This window comes from Rattus norvegicus, chromosome Y (genome assembly GCF_036323735.1).
Source record: "Rattus norvegicus strain BN/NHsdMcwi chromosome Y, GRCr8, whole genome shotgun sequence".
Taxonomy (NCBI): Eukaryota; Metazoa; Chordata; class Mammalia; order Rodentia; family Muridae; genus Rattus; species Rattus norvegicus.
This window is the reverse complement of record NC_086040.1, coordinates 20,584,068-20,597,902: the sequence shown is the minus strand read 5'-3', so window position 1 is coordinate 20,597,902 and position 13,835 is coordinate 20,584,068. Positions and strand designations below refer to the sequence as shown.

The window sequence follows — 13,835 nt, the reverse complement described above, 5'->3', positions numbered from 1 at the left end:
TGAAAGCTAAACATGTGATCAGACATCCCAGATTTATACAGAATTCCTACTGATTTGCTGTAGCCTTGCTTACTTGCAGTGACCACCAATGTAATAAATGCACTGATTTATGTTTTTCTTTGTTCTGTATCAAATAAAATATTATGTGATCACTTCCGGTGGTTATAACCTGTGTCTGTGCTCCCAGGATACTACCACTTAGGTTTGCCTCAAAAATTAACTATCTCTTATTTTCTGAGGTGAGTGCTGTATTTTGTGTCAACAGCACCTACCAGCGATTTTAACTTCTTACTGAATGTATTATTAGTATAATCTATCCCAGCACTCATTTATATCTAAGACCGGAGGCAGATGTTTCTGATAATTTAGTAAAAGAATCTATATAGCATCTTTAACCAAATCAACTGTCAATTCTATAAATCATGGTGCATACTGGCACTGACTACTGGCATTCCTTAGCAAGAACTAAAATTATGGAAATCCTGGGGAAGTGTTTCCTTCACTGAGGTAATCAATTATATTCGATCACTTAACAAGAATGGCTACATTTATCAATACTGTTCTAGCACAGACCCTTTGTCATACTGTGAATGTTCAGGGACAACAATATCACGGTATTAACAGTGCCCTCATCTCACATGGCACCAGATACCTGTTAGATCAACAGTAATTTTTTACTTCTGAATATATCTCCCTATAGAGCCGCACCGAAAAGGTTACTGAGAACAATTTACGTGAGTATTTAAAAAGCACTTTACTAATATGCATTAGTCACAGCTCTTTGCACTGTGTAAGGTGTGGGCTGATGCTCTCTATTCAGCAGACAAAGAGGGAATGCATTTTAGTGCAAGGATGGGAAATCACTGATTGACAGTTCTTGGGAAAATGTTAAAAATTCAAAAGGAGTGTCTGCATGTGGTTCTGAGCTTAAAACCTTTTTTTTTTTTTGCTGTATTCTGAGGCAAATGCCAGCAGCAAACCACTGAATTGAGAACAGAACCCCCATTGAAGGTATTAGAGAAAGAATTGGAAGAGCTTGAAGGGGCTTGTGACCCCATTGAACAACAATGCCAAGCAACCAGAGCTTCCAGGGACTAAGTCACTACCAAAGCTTCTACAAGGACTGACCGTGGACTCTGACCTCATAGGTAGAAATGAATAGCCTAGTAAGAGGACCAGTGTAAGGGGAAGCCCTGTTTCCTGCCAAGACTGAACCCCCAGGGAACATGATTGTTGGGGGGAGGGCAGTAATGGAGGGAGGATGAGGAGTGGGAGGTGTTAGGGGATGTTGGCCTGAAAACCGGGAAAGGGAATAACAATCGAAATATAAATAAGAAATACTCAAGTTAATAAAAAAAAGAAAAGAAAAGAAAAGAAAAAAAACTTTTTTTTTTCTATTCCCAACAGAAGAGCAGTAGCAAGTCACAGCAGGATGCCTTGGAGATGAGAAACTTGCAGGGATCAGAGAACTCAATTTGCAGTTAAATGGGCTGTAAACAATCCTTACAATTTCCTCAAAGAAAATGATTAAAAATATATTTGGTTGCCAGAGGGATTCTTGTGCACCAATCCAGTTCTTAACCACATTAATAAACAAGGAAATTTCAACCTCCCCAAACCCCCCCAAGAATAAAACAACAAAAAAACTCATAAACAACAACAACAACAACAACAACAACAACAACAAAATAACCTCTAAACCACTAAATTAAAATCTATAGCACCCATGGGTTAAAGCCACTTAGCAATAGACAGGATAGAAACAGCATCGCAATACTTACCAACTTACTGCAAGTCTTACTGATAATAACTGTTAAATGAAATGAGATTAAAACTGTAATCAAGGCTAAACTGAGATGACCAGGTTCTGGAGCCTCAGCAGAACCAGCAACAGTGATGGCAGAGTCCAGGGCAACAGATTACAGTCTTAAGGGCTCAGATGGGAGAACTCAGCCTAACTTTGTGGGTACTGTAAAGGGCTAGAAATTTCACAGTGAAGACATTCGTAGAGTATTTGCCAGGCAGCATTTACTGGATGAGGAAAGGCTCTTCTTGTGTCACGGTACCAGCACAGGCACTGGATGAAGCAAAGCCAAGCAGGAATGCACTGAAGAGTGATTCGCACTCCATACCTATATCTGTGGCAAAATTCTGGTTCTATGAAGATTTCAAAGAAGAAGTAAAACAATATCACAATTCAAATAAATTAAATGTTCATACCATTTAGTCACACAGTACAACTACCTATCAGCATATCCATAAAACCCTAATCCCTGGGTTCACAGTCAATTTCTCCTTTGCAGACACTAACTGCTCAATCTCTTTAGTGGCTGAGAAACCAGAGAAGCTGAGGTGACTCCTGGGCAATGGTTTTTGAGAATTCTGAATGTCCTAGAACCAACACAAACAATTTTGTACTTTTTTCAAGTGTAATAAAACTATAGGAAAAGAGTCTATGAATAAAAGGAAGAAAAACACATGCTTTGTTCAATGACTTTAAATATAGGAAAACAGAAATATCACAGGTACTGAGACAGCTTTGTAAGTGGCAAGTTACTATAAACATACACCCAGAGCATGGGGTCTATGTCCTCCTCATAATCAGAGAAAGCTTATGTCTCATTATTGTTTTTTATTTCTGCTCAGCAGTATTTTTTGTTTTGGGGACAGGATTTCATTCATGCACCCCAGGATGACCGACCATCCTATGGCTTCTGCCTGCTCAGTGCTGGGATTGCAAGGGCATGGTGGCAGGCCATACCCAATTACCATTATCTTTTGTGAGTACATGCTAGATCTGTCTACATTAGATCTTTGTTATTAATGCAAACTTCCTAACTAAATGAACTTGGCATCACCTAAGCATGGGTAAAGAGCCAGAAGAAGGTCAAGATTTCTGAATTGACCAGGATGCTCTTTCTCAAGGCATCCGACCTGATTCTAAGCAATCAGTACTTGGACCACTGGCACCTAAAATGGCATCCTGAGCATTTCTATGAGGACAAGTTGCTGGCACTCTAGCAGTTGTGATGCAACTACCAAAACACATGAACGTTGAGAGATAACTGCAGAATTCTTTAAGTGTAAGTTGTAAATGTATTGGCAAGTGGTTGGCTAAAATCCTAACACAATTTAAAAGCCAAATAAATGATTTCAGATAAGGAGATTGCTAACAGGGTGCCAAGCACATTTAATTACATGTGTAATGCTATTGGATGAGTTTTCATCATGACGTTACCTGTTGCAGTTATCATTCCCAATAGTTCTTTGTTTATGCTGGCAATTCACTAGTGTAAATACAAAATCATACACTAACTTGCAGATCATTTGGCAACAGGTCCCTCCTCTCATCCCATTTAAGTTCATATTGTTAAAAAAGATCATATATTCCAGGTCCATGTGAATCACTGACAGGCTGTTCAGCTTATCGGCCAGCCAGAAATCGGCAAAGCCTACCTTATGGAAGGGAGCAGTAAATACTGGAAACTGAGAAAGAAAGGAAAAAAATGAGAAAACATAGAAACAGTTCTCTAATTCAAGGCTGACCTTTCAGAGTGCCTGCTGGTAAAAAGGAAACCAATAAATCACACACATACAGAAAGCCCAGATAACGAGAGTGGGTAAAGTAGTAAAGTAGGAAGGAGTTGAATGCAAAATTGGAAGGTAAACTGTGGATGAATGTGTGGTTGTTGTTGGGGAAAGCAGAAACCAAGGGGAGGGAGAATACTCCAGCCATAGTGTTTCATTCCTGTAGGCCTTCACTTAGAAGACTGAGGCAGCAATGCAACAAGTTTGAGGCTAGCCTGTGCTACAGAATAAGACCCTTTCAAGAAAAAGAAAGTGATGTAAGCACAAGAGGCAACCTGGTGTTAGACAACAAAGCATTTGTTGGAAAGGGTACACGTGGCTGACTACAAAGCTCTTCTTTGCCTATAAAAGACAGGAAGGGCCAGACAGTGGTAGCTCATGCCTTTAATCCCAAAACAGGGAGGAAGAGGCAGGCAGATCTCTGAATTGGTGGCCAGCCTGGTCTACAATGTGAGTTCTAGGACAGCTGCACAGAAAAACCCTGTCTCAGAAAATCAGGGAGAGAAAAACAGGCAGGGAGTGTAATCATCTGAGGCCTGTTGCATTCTCTAACCTAAATGACACTCTTAGAGCATTGGATTTCAAGCCTAGGATCTTATGCATATGAGGCATGCACTCTACCACTTGACTGCACCCACAGACTATATAATATTGATAATGGTAATGACTGTGTTTGCCTTAAAATTTCCACAGAAATCACTTCTAACCACTATTCTGAATATAATGATAAATCTGTTAAGCAACTAACTCATGCAATATATTCTCTTAGAGTTTATAGAATGGCATAGCATAATTCTTATAACAATTCTCTTAAGGGGAGTAGGTTGAGACAGACCTCATTACGTAGCCCAGGCTGGCCTCTTACTTGAAATTCTTCTGCCTTTACTCACTAAGGGCCAGGATCATAGTGTGTAACAGCACGATAAACTTTCTCATAGCAATTTCTAAGCTAATCGTTTGTTATTCACTTTAACACAAACTCACCTTGTCTTGTTCTCTATAAGTCTGTTATAATTCCAAAAAAAATCGTGGCATTACAGAGGAGAACCAGACCCTGGTGCAACATCAGGAATAAACTCAAGTTGTGCAGGGGACCCGGTTGTGCCTGCATGGAGGAAAACGGATAGAGATAGCTTTGACCTTTATCCTTTTAGACTCCCTTGACGTTATCATTCAGAAGAAAATGCATAGATAATAATGCATTCCTCTGACACTGTAGTAATTTTGAAAGTGAGTTTAAATTCCTAGCTCTCTGGATGTATAGCTTTATTCATTTAGTAGACCCATTCATCATTGGAATCTGTGGCAGGCCTCCCCTCAGACGTGGTTGGTTCTTTCTCTTTATTCTATAAGCATTTCTTTTCAGAGGGATACATGACTATATAATATGAATCAATCTTGAATATCATCTATAACAGATACTGTTTGAAGCTAGCTATGGAAACAATAATAACACGTTTTGAGATACTGGTCTCTGGAGGCGATATATTTTGATTCCATGATCTTTAGCCTGTGCTGGTAACCACTGAAGCCTCTCCAGGTCCCTTAAGTTCATGTCCATGCACACACAATTATACTCAAAAAATAAAAAAAAATTGGTAAAACCTGATCTGTGCCCAGGCAGACATTGCACATGCCTTTAGAGGCAGAGGCAGTAGATCTGGGTGAGTTCAAGATTAGCCTGTTCAGTAGATCCAGCTCCACGGCAACCAGGGCCAGTGTGAAATAACCTGCCTTGAAAAATAACAACAACAACAACACCAACAGCAACAACAAAAAAACAAACAAAAAAAAAAAAAACAAATTGATTGCTAATGATATAAATAAGGACTCTATTTTAAAACTTTAGTTAGCTTACTAGAAGAATGAGGTAATGTTACTATTGGAAAGTCTGGGACTTTGTGCTATCTAATTGGATTCCTAGTTGGAGTAAATACAATGATAGGATAGAGGACTTAAGACTTACTTCGTATAAATAGAATGTACTATTTTTAACACACTAACATTGCAGGAAGTTAGTACTTAAAGTTATTAATTTAATTTTTTTGGGAGGAGGGAAGGTAGCATAATTCAATTACAAAGATTCCCATATAACTATGAATATAAACGGTGAGCAATCTATATTTTTAATACCAAGTGTTTTTAGTAAAAGTAAAGGTAAAACACAAGGGAAATAAGATTTTTATTTTAAGACAAGTGTTCACAAAACATTTTCAATAAATAAAAATATTGTGAAAACATTCTGTTATTTCTCTGACATACATTTTAGGGAATAATTTTATCAATGAAGTTTGAATAAATAGGCCAACTGATTTTAAATGACCTATACCCAATAATACTTGTGCTTTAGTAACGATATTACAAAAACAACAAATCACTGCTTCAAGGAAGTCTTTTACTAGTGTGTTAATCCTTCTTATACCTCACTCCAGCCTATTCAACCAATCAGTATAAATTTATCATTACACAGTTCAGACCCAGATACACATCCATTCAAAAGGGATCATTCTATTCATCAGAGAAGGTAACCATGCATGAAATGATGGCTTCCTACTTAAAAAAAGGACTCACTGAGGCACTCCACACAAAGTACGCATCTATATCATCCTGCAATTTCAACATCATCACAGTAAGCTTTCTGAATCTTCCAAAAACCTCATTTAGAAATAAGTTTATAGGGGTTTGGGATTTAGCTTAGCGGTCGAGCGCTTGCCTAGCATGTGCAAGGACCTGGGTTCGGTCCCCAGCTCCGGGGGGAAAAAAAAACAAGTTTATAGAAAAGCTAGAGTGGTGGCTCAGTAGTTATGTACTGCTGCTCTTGTGGAGGAAGGGGCTGAGTTCCCATCACTCAGGCTTGCACCACTGTCTACAATTCAAGCTTCGGGGATCAGATACACTCATTTAGCGCTCATGAATACCAACCACACACATATATACGTATATGTAGGCACTCACATATAGGATTAAGACAAAAATAAACACTTCCTAGGGATTTATAGTTATAGGCAATCTAAGAGAATACTGAGGTAAATGCAGTATAAAGTAGCCCTGGACTTCTGATCCTTCTACCTTCAAATCCTAAGTAAGGGATTACAATGACACTCTGCCTGACACTCTTTTCTTTAGAAAGAAAAAAAGTGCTATATATTACCACACAGGTTAATTTATTATAATATGTATAATCAATTCACTATCTGGCTACCCTGGTGTAAATGTTCAAGGTTATCTAGTATCCAACAAAAGCACTTACTCCTGAATCTGGGCACTATTCCCTTGTCCACTGTGAGTCCTGCCTCTAAGGCTGTGCAATCCAACAGTCCAGTGAGGCATTTGAGGAAGTCAATGCTAATGTACAGTTCTCAAAATGTTGTGCATGCCTTCTAGACTTACCAGAAGTTTAAACAGCAAAATTCTGGATTTATAGTAGAAAGTTTTTTTTGGGTTGATAAGAAAGAAGACCATAAACCCATTAAGGGCAAGTGAATACACATATATAGGGATGATACTAATTGGAGCAAAGAAGCATGGGAGAAGGCTCAGGCACCATAATATCAACAGGAATCCACCAACCTGCAAAGCCGATGGAAGACAAAAGAGAGAAAGTTCCTTCTTATCATTACAAAGAATAGTCTTTAATAAACAAAGATATGAAAAATGATGAACAGTTCAAAAATCCTCTAGTTGGAGATGGTCTTGAGCACTATTCAGGTTATTCATAAACACCCCTGCAGTCAGTCACTCAGAGTGGAGTACATCCATGAGAGTCCCAGTGAGTCAGCCGCTCTGTGAGGGTGGAGAACATTCAGGAGACTCCCAGTGAGCTGGCCGTTCATTTAGCAAGGACATATTCACAAAACTCTGTGGTTTATTACCTCAAAGAGATGCTGATGAGAGAAATGGTTTCATGAGTTAAGTTTTACTCCAGCTTGTCTACAACCATATGTGTTGATGCCCTGTAGAAAAAGGAATTCAATCAGAAGATAGCTATCCTGATAGATAATTATCAAGGGCAATACAGTTCTATATATTTCAAGTTTATATACAGCTTAAAGAAATTTATTGGTTAGTTATCTACCATGTTCCTTTTAATTATCTTTTCTCCTAATTCTCTAAGACACAGACCTAGGACAGAATGTTTCTACAAAGACAATCTGAATCTAGATAATCTTAAGAGTCAATAAATATGCCCCTAGGCATATTTCTTCTGCCTCATTACGCTGCAGCATGCCATTAGAATAATTTCCTTCAAACATTTTTAATCATGTTATTTCATTGTTCTATGTGTTATTTAATTTTCATTTATTTTCTAAATTATAAGACAGCAGGGTTAAATGGCATTTAACAGTAAGACCAGACTTTGTTTTTGTTTGAGACATGCAGTCATGGCTATCCTGGAGCATGCTATGAAGACCAGGCTGGCTTCAAACACAGGGATCCTCTTACTTTTGCCTCCTGTATGCTGAAATTAAATAAGTGCAATGTCTAGTATAAGACTAGTTGTGTCAATTGGAGCTTTCTCTATGATACAACCTCTTCTCCATTGCTTTCTCTGTCATTACACTAATTACATTATTTCCTACTGCACAGATTTGTTGTAAGATGAAAAGATACAAAACACAAGGCAATGTGGGGATCAAAATGTCACATAATAATAGTTGACCTCTATGGAATTATTAATATGCTAAGAGTTTAGCTTATTTTGGTACTTTTACAAGTAAAATAGTTTAAATCATTATACTAGTTTCCTGAATTTAAATTACCATGCCTATGTTTACTGAGAAAAGAAGAGCACAGATAGGTTGTGTAATTTGCTCTGGATTATTGAGCTAAATGTAGCGTTTGGTTGGCCTGGCCTTGTATTGAAGGCACCCATCTTCCTCTGCCTCCACAGCTGGCTGCAACTTTTATAACTATACACGAAGCTGGTGCTCTCCAGTACTATGTTGCTTATCTGCCCATTCAAACCACTCAGGACCATTATTGATCTACAGCTTCCTACAATTCTAATATTCAAACACATTTGCTATGAAAATTTAAGCTCTTAAAGGTATCTACTCTCCAAGTTACTTTTCCCAAACCTACCCTGCACTACTCCCAGTGACAGTCCCAGTGCATCTTATCTTTTTAAAAAGTGATTTTTCCCCAGCACCTACTATGCTCTTCCATTTCATCTCAAACAAATTATACTTACTTAATTTAAATAACCATTTATTGTTTATAAAAATATTTTGTAAGTTAAAAATAACAGGTCAGAAAAAGTGTTGCTTTGAAATCAAATATATAAATCAGATATCAAACCCTAGTAGGAGAAATTATTTAATTTAGAATTTCTAGTTCTCGGTTTCCTCTTGGTCAATGGAAATATCATCTGATCTCATACTGGTCTAAAAGACAAATGCTTAAAATGATTAGGTATTAGGAAAATGCAAATTAAAAAAACTAAGACAATACCTCACATCCACTTGGATGGACGTAACAGCACCCTCATACATTACTGGTAGAAATGGAAAGTGGAATAACCTCTATAGAAGAAAATAAAATGCTTTACTATAAAGTTAAACGTGCCCCAAGACTGCACATCTACCTGGGTTCCATTTCTCGCCCCAATAGGAGGGAATTAACTAGCTCACCTACGTCACCCGTAAAGTGCTTTCTGATCACTACATGTGAGCCATATCAAGCATATGCCCATAGCTCCTAATATAATAATACAAATATCGAAAAAATATTGTTTAGACGACCCAAAGAATCTATGGATGGACAAACGGATAAACAATCTGTGATATGTGGAATGTAGTACAGAAAGATGCCACAATGTGAATGCATGTTGAGTACACACTAAGTGAAAAGGCCACAAGACTTCGGCCACATGAATTATCTACAGGAGGTATATCCATAAAGACAGAAATGGACAATAGTTGTTTCCGGCTGTTCAATAGAAATTTGTGACTGGGCTTCCTTCTAGTACAATAAAATATTTAGATAGATTGTGCACCAACACTGACTTCTTATTGTAAAATAGTTAATTCTGAGGTCAAATTAACAGTTTAAGCAAGCATGGCGAAGTGAGTTTGTACCATATAAAATCTGGATTTGTCACAGATACTTACAAATTAGTGCTGTATCATGAAGCCAGGCAGGCCTGGAAAGTTCACTAACCAGCAGCTGAGCAAAATGACCAACCTCAAGTTCAGTGAGCATCCTGGCCTAAGGGAATAGAGCAGGGATAAGAAAGAAACTGTTTTCCTCTTTTGGCCTTTTTCATGTACACATGCTGGGTATACCTGTATACAGGAATCTGACTGACACACACACACGCACACACACACACACACACACAGAGAGAGAGAGAGAGAGAGAGAGAGAGAGAGACAGAGAGAGACAGAGAGACAGAGAGACAGAGAGAGAGAGAGAGAGAGGGAGGGAAAGAGAGAGTAAGAAAGAGTGTTCATCTTTTATACACTTCATTTCACTAAAAGAAATAATTACAGAGGGGTAAAGTGAAAAAATATTGAAGTTGACATTGCAATTCCATCTTAAGTTTAATTGTTTTAACTGTTTACCACTCACAGATTTGCTCTACCATTCCAAAATTTCTAATTCTGTCTAGTCAACTTGACATAACCTAGAGTGACCTGGGAAGAGGTACCCCTATTGAGAATGTGCTTGGGACTGTGTCTCTGGGAGACTGTCTTGACTGATGGCTGATGTGAGAGGGCCCCCAAAAAATTCAAGTAATTATGGAGTAAGCTGAGTCCATAGAGTTTCTATTTCAGAATAAGAATGCCACCTCTGTGATTAATGGATCCATGTAAGAAAAGCTGCATTATGTTCCTTTCTAAACTCTCACATAGTTTAAATTCTTAGTGAGAAGATAGTAACATTCATTAGCATCTTCTGGGCTATGTGATGCTATGTGTTGGTTGCTGTGTATAATTTTTTTTAATTTTCACAGTAAAAACATACACTATTTTACAGGAGAGAAATGAAGAATCAGAGTTAAATCAAGTGCGCCATCTATTGACGCAAAAATTTATTTTCAGTAATATGGTTCCAGAGCCTTCTGGACTTGTATGTAAATTATATACAAATCACCACATGTCTGTTAACTCAAAACAAAAAGCAATTACCCAAAAAGATGTCTATTCTAAATCTTTTCATTATAGTCTTGGCTGCATTGAGTCCAGTTGCTGGATCTATTTCCTTTTGTTGTTCTGGGTCATGAATCACTATTGAAACTCATCACAAAATAGTGCCTGCACTTTCCATCCCTTTCTGGCCATGGTAAGTAAGCATTGTCTTCTAACTCTAATTGCCAATCTTTTGCAAGCTAAATCAAATAATGTGTATTTTTGGTGTTTGGTTTTTTTTTGTTTATTTTTAAATGGTAAATTTCATGTTCTATAAACCTCACTTATAAACTTTCATCTGTGTCCTGTATGTGGCTACACTTCACTCCTCTCTCTTCTCCACACAATCCCATTGGGGAAAAAAGCATCTATTATGTTGTTGATTGAACTGTGGATTGTTCCAGTTTGGGGACATTAACATAGTACAGTTACTAATGTTCTTGAGTGCTTCTTCATAGATCTATGAACTCATCTCTATTCCTAGAGACCGATCATAGGTTACTGCCCACAAACATAGGTTACCTCCATTTTGGTAAATAGTGCCTAGCAGCATTCTGAAGTGCTATGCCTACATTTCACTTCCAGCAATACTGCCGAGATGAGCCACTATACAGGGAAACACAACTCCTGTACACACTCCACAATCTTTGGCTATGTGAGAGGCTTCCAAGATGCTATTGTTGTAGGCGACATGGCACAATATTATTTCTTTATATTGTAGCTTCTTAGGTTGTACATTTATAAATAGTACATTGATTAAAATGATTAACAGTTTACATATACTGCCAATTATTCTCAAAAAGGATTTCAACAATCAATAGTCCTACCATTAGTTAACAAGTGCTTATTTTATACCCTTATGTCTACTGCAAATGTTAAGTAGTAAGTGAAATCAGACCTAATTTGATTATATCCAATTGAGAAAAGGTTAATAGAAAAAAAACTGTGTTGTACCCACCTCAGCCAGCAGGGAAGATGCAACATGGTCAGATTCTTCTCAACAGCCTTTATTGCAGGACCACTTCATTGTTAACATGGGGACCACAAGCGGCAAAGTCGCTCGTCTTATATACACAACAGTATGCTAATAATCTTTCAGGGATTGGCAGAGCACGAATCACCCCATTATGACCCCACTATCATCCCAGCTACTTGTCCTCCAGAGATTGGAGCAGCATAAACCACCCCATTAGCATAGTACTAACCTGGCCAGACTCCAGTGGTAAAACCCGCTCATGTGCAGTACTGCTGATCACAACAGGAGGGCGCCAGATCACCTCATTATCATATTGCCGCCCTAGCGCTGTAAGTTGTTTACATACAGACAGGGCTGGATGTCAGTGGCACCTTTGCTTTACCCCGCTTCTCCCTACAAAACTGAAAACCAAAAATCTGTATAGAAAAAAAATTATTTGTGTGAATTTAAAACTCTGGGATATGAGATTTTTTATGGCAAATTATTGAACACAAGGTCATGTCCCCATGAGAGACCATAGCAATATTTCACAAATTTTTTTATGTGAATGCTCAAAGAAAAAAAATCGTGCTTGTACATGCATTATGGCTGCTCTGTTTCCCTCTGACTCTCAACACTGCTATCTTCTCAGTACCTGAGGGGAGATAAATAAAGACAGACAGCTGGCCTTATCTGATTACACTCCCCTCACCAATATACACAAAAATCAAACAAAAAGTGGGTCTGAGGTTAGGGTGTAATGAACAATATTAGATATATAAACTGCATGCATTAAAAATAAACACAGAGTAATACAGTCTATGTTAACTAAAAACTCAGCTTCTCAACTAAGTTAAAAGATAAAAAAGAAACAAAACCCAATTTCCCTTTAATTCTAACACTGATGTCTAGGAGAAAGAAATGCTTGTAGTCAATGTTTCATCAACTTACTCTTTCCACTAGTATTACTCTGACCACCAATCCCTACAGTGACTCATTAGATTTCTGAGTAAATAGGTGTGATTTGCAGGCAGTTCTCTTTTGTATTATTTCTTTCATTTTTTTCTTATTTTTTAACAAATTTTTTGCCTTTTTAATTGGATATTTCTTTTTTTTTCTTTTCTTTTTTTTTCAGAGATGGGGACCATATTTCTTTTTTTTTTTTCAGAGATGGGGACCAAACCCAGGGCTTTGTGCTTGCTAGGCAAATACTCTACCACTGAGCAAATCCCCAAACCCTATTAGAATATTTATATACTTTCATTTCAAATGTTATGTCTTTATTCAGTTTCATTTCCATAAGATCCCTAAGCAGTCCCCATTCAATGACTCTATAACCACATTTATTGCCCCTTGACATTCCCATTAACTGATAGTCAAACCTATGGATGACCAAGGGCTTCTCCTTCCTTTGGTGCCCTACAAATCTATGCTGTGCTACATATGCAGTTGGAGCCATAAGTCTGTCCATGTACAGTCTTTGAACATTGGTTTAGTACCAGAAAGCTCTGATTTGTTGGCATCTTTGTTCTTATTGGGTTGAAAGCCCCTTCAGTCCTTGTAATGCTTCCTCAAAATCTACCCACAAGAGTTCCGTTTTCAGTTCACTGGTTTGCTACTGGCATTATCTTTTGTATTTGACATGCTTTAGCTGTGTCTCTCAGGAAAGATCTATATCCGGTTCCTGGAAAAATGCACTTATTAGGTTCATCTATCTTATCTAGATTTGTTACCCTGTATATATATATATATATATATATATATATATATATATATATATATATATATATATATATATATATATAACAACACTTTTGACATGACAGAAGAAGCTAGGGCTCTCCAGGGTACAATAGATTTTTCAGGGAGGGCCTAATGATGATGACACTGAGAACTGCAATGGCCTACATGCTAACCAGCTTTCTTACATTGAAGAGATTTGAGGGTGCCCTTTCCAGGATATCTCCTGTGACACAGTGGAAACCTTTATGTACTATATCTCTCTAAAGCTAGAAACTTCTCTTTTCTTCATTAGTGGTTCCATGCCACCAAAACTAGATAAGACTGTTGAAGCTAAGAAGTGCATGCCTCCAAGAACAGGATATAGATTTTTCCTGAGAGACACAGCTAGAGAAGTTCCAATACAGAAAAGAAAGCTAGTG

At 37.7% G+C, this 13,835-nt stretch overlaps 1 long non-coding RNA gene across 1 annotated transcript; it reads right to left on the bottom strand.

The window, feature by feature from the left end:
- Nucleotides 1–7,200: 7,200 nt before the first annotated feature.
- LOC134484314 (uncharacterized) lies at nucleotides 7,201–13,336 on the bottom strand. The gene is made up of 4 exons (XR_010061718.1): nucleotides 11,924–13,336; nucleotides 9,699–9,795; nucleotides 9,040–9,110; nucleotides 7,201–7,541 (listed from the first exon to the last, which is right to left on the bottom strand). It is a non-coding gene; the product is annotated as an uncharacterized LOC134484314 (long non-coding RNA).
- Between the last annotated feature and the right edge of the window lie 499 nt (nucleotides 13,337–13,835).